General features: G+C 46.6%; 1 protein-coding gene across 5 annotated transcripts in view; it reads left to right on the top strand.

The window, feature by feature from the left end:
- The first annotated feature begins 6,016 nt into the window (after nt 1-6,016).
- Nucleotides 6,017-7,723, top strand: part of LOC103110235 (cytokine receptor common subunit beta-like) — an 18,122-nt gene continuing 16,415 nt past the window's right edge. For 2 of the 5 annotated variants that reach the window (XM_060188898.1, XM_060188895.1), the window contains exon 1: nt 6,017-6,158. The gene's annotated coding sequence lies outside the window, so the exon portion shown is untranslated. The remainder of the gene's footprint in view (nt 6,159-7,723) is intronic. The other 3 variants (XM_060188899.1, XM_060188897.1, XM_060188896.1) reach the window with 2 other exon arrangements.

The raw sequence follows: 7,723 nt of genomic DNA, 5'->3' as shown, positions 1-7,723 counted from the left end.
ACCAGGTGCACCACTGCCTGCCCCCCTTCAATTACTTTCTGACCTATCAAATAAAGTTTGAAAAAAAATTTAAAAAAGAAAGGTAAAGAAACCTACTCAGGGTCACACAGTTTAGGGTTCAACCCCCAGTGACACTACAAAGGTCACACTGCTTCCACAGCTGCAGGCTGCCATCCTGTTAGGATTCTTGGCTCAGCATTCTCACAGGTGGTTTGCACAGTGCAGCCCCATCACTGGAGACAGATAGTCACACCCAGCTCTTTCATCTGACCATGCAGAGGGACAGCAAGATAGTTATCCTGACTCTGAGAACAAGTGAGCCCAGCATACTTCAGGAGTTGACCTGAACATTCATTTCCAGAAGAGGCAAGCATATGAGATAAGATTTGCTGTTAAATTATCATAGGCATTTCCAAGCTGCTCAGTAAGGTAAACTAAATGAAAAACTTTAGACAGATCCAAACTTTCATTCTTTGATTCCATATGTGTGCATTTATTCTAGTCTCAAACTAGTGCTAGACTAAAAGGGAAATGGAAGTCACTGGACATCTCCTACCATAAAGAAATTGTGCAGGAGTTGTATAACACTGCAGATCACTGGACTGACAAGATAGCCTGTCTGTCTGTGGCAATTCATGCTTCAGCCAGAACCCCCTTAATTGGCAAAGCAAAATCTTGAATCTCACTGAAAAAATCACTAAGTGGCATCTGAGACATTGTTGAAACAAGGAGGGTTTTAAATATATGTGCTTTATTTCTTTTGTTTTAATGAGAGAAAGATAAAGAGAGATCAGGGTACTGCTCAGCTCTGGTTTATGGTGCTATAGGGGAGTGAACCTGAGAGTTTGGAGCCTCAGGCATAAAAGTCTACTTGCATAACTTCTATGCTATCTCTTCAGCCCTGAGGGGGATCTGAAGTTTTAACCTAACTTACTGGAGTCTGTTGTATGGCTGGGGGCACTGAGGGGGTGGGCTCCTGTTCTCCATCTACTTACCGGTGCATTGGGTGAGGGAGATAAGTGGATAAAAGGCACATTACAGTTTACTGTGGTGGGAATCACAGGCAAGGAAGGGATCCAGGGAGTTTCAGGGGTACTCAGTGTGGGAGGGGGCAAGAGTGAGCAAAGGAGTGATATCAGGGCCAACTCACATGTGTGTTGCCCCCTGGTGAGAGATTTGAAAATACACAGGCCTGCACCAGGGCCAGAAGGAAAGTGGAGAAAACCGAGGCAGACATACTTATAAAAGAAGAGTATATTTCTAGAAGAAGAGCGCTTACTGTTTCATCTTTAGTATCAGGCTTTTGCTTTTCTTCTTTTTTGGATTGGAATTTTATCATTTTTAAACATTGATCTTATCATGAACTTTGACCCCACAGCACATGAAGCTTGTTAAGCTTAGTAAGTTACTATCAGGTGACCATCCCTGCAGTTGCTTCCCACCCCAGCACAGGAAATAGAACTTTGCCAGCTCTAGGGAGCTGCCTCCCCCAATCTCTTAGTCCCCCAAGCCCATATCCTAACTCCTACGGCAGGATCATTCTCCTTCCTTTTCTTTATGGTTCAGTCATCTAACAGTTAAGTATCTCGGAACACTAGACCTTAGTGCCTCTCTCTCTCCTCTTCTTCCCTCCTCGCCCCTTTTAACCTACTGGAACCTTACTCTATTTCTCACTTGCTTCCCCTTCCTTCCTTCCTTCCTTCCTTCCTTCCTTCCTTCCTTCCTTCCTTCCTTCCTTCCTTCCCTCCCTCCCTCCCTTCCTCTCTCTCTCTCTCTCTCTCTCTCTTTCTTTCTTTCTTTCTTTCTTCTCTCTCTCTTTTTTAGGACAGAGAGAAATGGAGAGAAAAGGGGAAGCCAGAGAGGAGGAGAGAAAGGTAGACAGACACCTGCAGATCTGCTTCACCATTTGTGAAGCTACGTCCCTGCAGGTGAGGAGCTGGGGGCTTGAACTGGGATTCTTGTGCCGGTCCTTGCACTTCACGTTATGTGCGCTTAACCAACTGCGCTACTGCCCAGCCCCTTTGCTTCTCCTTTTGAACTATTTGCTTAAGTACGTTTTATGCTGAAATCAAACCACTCTGTCGAAGCATAAGCACATACTTAATATTTCAGAGTAAAATCCACTCATTAATGATTGTGGAAGCTTCAAATTCTATGAAGACAAATAGTAATCAAGAGCTTAAGATAGTTGAACAAGGAAATAGAGTGAGAGTTAATATATTAGATTGTCTGAAAAGTCATGAGGCATATTTGCGTAGAAAAACATAGAAAAATATGTCATGACTTTCCCGACAGCCCAATACATCTTAAGAGAGACTGTATTTGCTTGGTAATTTTAGGAAGAACATCATGGACTGAGTTTTTAAAATTTAAAGGACTATAAAAGGTAGAAAATAAAGGTCAGACTAGGTTATTTTCTAATAAGTAGAGTTTTTAGAGTGTTGCTACAGGGAGTAGAACATCTTTATAAATTGTATTTCACTTTCTAGTAATCTAACGCCTTGCAGGAAGGTTCTTTTTATTAGTATTAGTATTAGTCCCATCCAGCGGACCACATTTGGAGCAAATGGTCACTTTATCATTTCAGATTTTGTGAAGACAAAAAAGTGTTGAAAACTGTGATAGACAGTAGTTGAAGCAGGCACAATATCGAAAATAAGGAACTGAAGCAAAGGAAAACTGCCACAGATAAGCAGACGCATTTTGTTCTTATTTGTCAAACCACAATACAGCAGACTTCACAGGAATGCATCCAGGCTTTGGAGGTTAACATTCAAACAAAACATTGTGGAAGTAACTGATAGCTGACGGCTGTTCACCACTGTCAGAAGCTGGAGATCAAGGTTCAGGGGATCTGCTCACGTCCCCAAACTTTGAATGCTGTTCCTTCTAGGAGCCTGTTTGCAGAAACTTTTGCCCAAATTATGTTCTTCTCTGCACCAAAAGACTAGGGCTGTCATCCCAGGGGCTGAGTGAACAATGATGCTTGCCAGGTGTCACCCGGCATAGGACACACACTCAGGTAAGATCTGACACTGGCTGTGATCACCCAGAAAGATGTCAGCATTCAAAGTTTGGGGACTCATGTTTACAATAAGAAAACCATGGTGATGTTTCATTTCTGGCAAATGTCATTTCACATTTACTCTGGGGTCCCAGAAGATTGTTCCAGAAGGGAGATGGTTCCTTGGGCTTCCTTAGGCTCTCATGGCAGGGAAGATGGTGGTTTGTGGTTTGAGCCCAACAAAGCAGGCTGGAATTACCCCACCCCCCAAGCCAAGTAGGGTTAGATGTGTGCACAGACTGCTCAGTGTTGCCTGAAGCTGACATGTTGTAAATTGAGGGGATCTCACAGTGGGGCACTGAGATCAGTGGCAGGCATGACCAGGGTTGACAGTCAGGTAGGACCCATGTGAGAATTGAGGAGAAGCAGCTCAGACTTGGGCTCTAGAAAGAAATGTGCTCCTTCCTGAGACAGCTGACCACCCTTCCTTGGGATCCACATTTCTGCCATGAATACTATAGCTGTGACCCACTGATCACCATCATTTTCTTTCCAGACTCAACTCACTTCCAACACCCACCCAGACAGAAAGAGACCACACTCTTTCTACACTAGAGCTGCCCTTTAGACCCAAACCTCAGTGAAAGCAGGCCTGCAGCTCAGCAGCAAGAAGCTTAGGAAGTCAGACAGGCAACTGGGGAGGGAACAAGCCTAGTAGAGGGTCGCCCTGTCCAGAGGGGACATGGGTTCTGTGTCCAGTCAGCATCACAGAGTTTAAAGAGGCCAGGAAGTCTCTCTGCTCAGGGCGGGCAGAGAATGGTTGTGAGGACAGAAATTGGTGGAAAGACTTTTTGTTCTTTATTTTTTTAACATTTTATTTATTTTGAATAGAAACAGATAGATAGATAGATAGATAGATAGATAGATAGATAGATAGATAGATATGCAGTGGCAGTACTGCTTCACCACTTGTGAAGCTTCTCCCTCTGCAGGTAGTGCTGGGAGGCTTGAATGTGGCTTCTTGTGTTTGATAACATGTGCACTCTACCAGATGAGCCACTGCACGGCCCCAGGAGACTTCTTTATTCAGGACCTGCAGAGGAAATGAGGAAGAGTGACCTGGCTCCATGCAGATGCCCAGGAACTGAGAAATGGGGCCTCCCAGACACCGAGGGACACCCAGCAGAGCCCTGCATCTTAGTAGCTGCCACGGAGTTGCATTGGCTTGCCATTCTTTGTTCCAGGAGCACCTCTTGATGGATCCTTATAAGGACCCTGTGAGCAAGGTGCTGTTACCAGCAGGAGACCAAGACTCAGGGGGGTCTCAAGGCTTCAAAGCTAGAAGGCGGCAGAAGTCTGATAGGATCCAGCTCTGTGGTGCTCTGTTCAGCTGAGGGCATTGCTGCTTGGGACACAGCAGGCCAGAACTGTGGGGCAGGATATGATGGTCCCTAAGGCACTGAGTGGCTGCTTCAGTCACATCCGGGACCTCCCACGTGATCCTCCCCTTAACACTTTTCTGGCTTTCCGTGTCTTGTTGTTTAGCATTTTAGTGTACCTCTAAGAGGTTATAGTTTAGTATGTGTTGCTGTTACAAGTCTTTAGGAGCTTTTGATCTGATGATGTCCTCTGCCTGATTTTCTGCTGTCCACGTCATTGCTGCCTGGCCAGGGGGCTTTGGGCCTCAGTGCAGAAGGAATTGGGGGCCAAGAGACGCCTGTGCCCAACAGTGAAGGCCTTGGCAGGGGGATTGTACAGCACTCTAGGTAGGTGGTGGGGGAGGCTGAAGCCCCTCACAGCAGAAGTCCACCCACACGGACCCTCTCAGAGGGTGGCAGGACAGCAAGCCTCAGGGCAGCATCCTCACTCTGCTCTGCTCTGCTCTCCTGCACCAGGGTTCCCTCTGACCTCCAGCAGTGCAGGGAGCAAGAAAGCTGCTGAGCAGGATAGAATGTGGGCTGGGAACAGAAGTCTGGCTCAGGCTCCTTTGGCTGGCACTGAATCCCCAGTGACCTCTCTATGCCTCTGAGTTCTTCTGGCAGAAGGGCTTGGGCATCCCAGAGGGGCACCAGCCTTGCCAGAAGCTTCTGGCTACCCCCGTCCTGTTCTAGTCCTTTGGTGGGAACTTCACCCCTCTCCACCCATGGGCCAGGCAGGCCCTTCCTGGCAGAAGCAGACTGCTAGTGGTTTCCCACTCTTCCCCGCCCCTCTTCCCTACCTGGCTCTCCTTTCCATGAAAGGCAGAAAAAGGGCAGCATGCCGGTGCCTAGGTTTTGAACCTCTGGACTCCAGATGCCCAGCTCTGTGGTCCACACACTGTACACACCTTCTTAGGCTACTCACTCAGGTTCCTCAGGTTGTGCTCACAGTCCTGGCTTGGCAAGACAGAATTGGAGAAAGAAGGCAGGAATGCTTGAGATCTGGGATCTGTCTCATTCATTCATTCATTCATTCATTCACTCACTCATTCATTCATTTATTCATTCATCTCATATAGTCCCAGGTACTACTCCTGCTCTAGGAGACATACAGACACCCAAGAGAAGAGATAATGTCGAGATCAAGGCACAAAAGGACAGTGCGTGAAGGGACAGAGTGAAAGAGGGGCTAAAAGAAGGAAAAGGGGCATATTTGGAAACATTGGCGGAGGGTTTCTACATGCTAGGCATCATTTCACTGGATTCTTTCAAACACCCTTTGAAGCTTCTGGATAATGAATCGTGTCTGAGTAACCAATATGGGTCTAGAGACTTAGAGAAGGTCCAGGCAGGCAATTTGCACAAGGTCACTCTGAGCAGCAGTGCAGGAGGGGGTCCAGCACTGGTCCTTATGGTTCTGGGTTTCCCCATCGGAAACATGCATTGAGCTGACAGAGGGTGCTTAGCAGTTAACGGGAAGACCCGCTGGAGCAGAAGTATAACTGGCAGAGGGAACAAGATGTGTAAAGTCAGTATGGCTTAAATAGCTTGACGTCCACAGTTCTAAGAAGCCAAGCGATCTTATAAAAAATCACTTTTGCAGAAATAGGTCTGGCGGGCGTGGCTTCCTCTTTCTGGGCCCTCATGTCTCCATGACATCAGTGTTATTAGGAACCATGAGAGATTCATTGTCCCCCTAGACTGCAGCACAAGGCTGGCTTGTCCACTTCAGAAAGGTAAGACCCGGCATGTGTGCATGTGTGTGTGTGGAGGGGGGGGCAAAAAAGGGGGAAAGAAAGTAAGGAGGAGAGGAGGGAGTGTGTGTGTGTGTGTGTGTGGGGGGGGAGACAGGGAGATACAGGGGGTGTGGAGGGAGCAAGTGAGCCTGGGGGTTTGGGTGGTGTTGAGGGCCTGGTCTCTCAGGCTAGAAATGGAATAGGAGGAGATAGGAGTTAGACACTCATTCTGTCACTTGCTTTGCCTCTAAAGTGTTGGTGATGCTGAGCATACTTTGGCCACTGTCTCTCCAGCCCTTGAATAGGGGCATTGTGGCTGACAACCGCTAAGACACTACTAGCTCTAATTCATAGATTTGTGCATGCACATGGGGGGATGAGGGCAGAGGGGAGGGAAGCAGAAGGAGGAGTCTGGAGATCCGTTCTATTCATGCTTAGAGCTCCCTATAACTGGCTGAGTTCATTTCAGGAGTTGAGAAGGCTGGACCCTCACTCAAAATGTCCTTGTACACTATTCCTTTTCCCCAACATTGTATATTGACCTTGATTCTTAAAACTTTGCTAACCTCACTTAGTTGCAATAGCAGTATGTCTTTGTAGTTTCCTTAAGATTTTCTTTGTTTAAAATTTATTCTCTTTATTTATTGGACACAGACAGCAGAAATCAAGAGGGAAGGGGGAGATAGGGAGAGAGAGACAGAGAGACACCTACAGTTCTGCTTCACCACTTGTGACACTATCCTCCTGCAGGTGGGGACAAGGGGCTTGAACCTGGGTCCTTGCACATTCTGATGTGTGTGCTCAAGTAGGTGCATCACCACCTGGCCCCAAGAGATTCCATCTACACAAGTATTACCTGTGGACAATTATTGCTTTGTGTCTTCCTTCATTGTGCATTTCACTTCTTTGAAACATTTATTTATTATTTTCAAGAGAGAGAGAAAAACAAAGTAGTGCTCAACTCTGGCATATGGTGGTTTTAGAAATGGAACCCGGGACCCTGGGACATCAGGCACACAGATCACTTGTGCTATCTCTCTTGTCCCCTTTGTCCTTTCTTTTCATGATTATTGCATTGGCTATGCCCTCCAGCAAAACGTTGGCCAGCAGTGGTGTGAGTAGATTTCTTGTCTTGGTCTTGAGGCATTATATAAGTCATCTGGATAAATAACCCCAAGAACACTCAGAATTCATACCAACACTGTGGTGGCTGGTGAGAAGGGGCCCAGAGAAAGCTGACCTGGGTCCTAGCCTGGGGCAGTAGCGGGGTTCAGAGCACCAGACTCAGGCTCACCTTATATCAGGCTTTCTTTTCTTTTTAAAAATTTGTGTTGAGGGATTCATGGATTACAGTCAACAGTAAATACAGTTGTTGGTACATGTGTAACATTTCTCAGTTTTCTGCAAGACATTTTAACCCCCCAACTAGGTCTTCCTCCACCATCTTGCACCAGGACCTGAAAGCCCAGCCCCCCCCATGAGTCCTTTACACAAACCCAGTCCAAGTTCTGCTTTGCGTTTCCCCTTTTGTTATTTATTATCATTATAATTTTATTAGTGATTTA

Source organism: Erinaceus europaeus, chromosome 4, assembly GCF_950295315.1.
Source record: "Erinaceus europaeus chromosome 4, mEriEur2.1, whole genome shotgun sequence".
NCBI lineage: Eukaryota > Metazoa > Chordata > Mammalia > Eulipotyphla > Erinaceidae > Erinaceus > Erinaceus europaeus.
The sequence above is the reverse complement of the archived record's forward strand: the minus strand, read 5'-3'. Positions and strand labels throughout refer to the sequence as shown.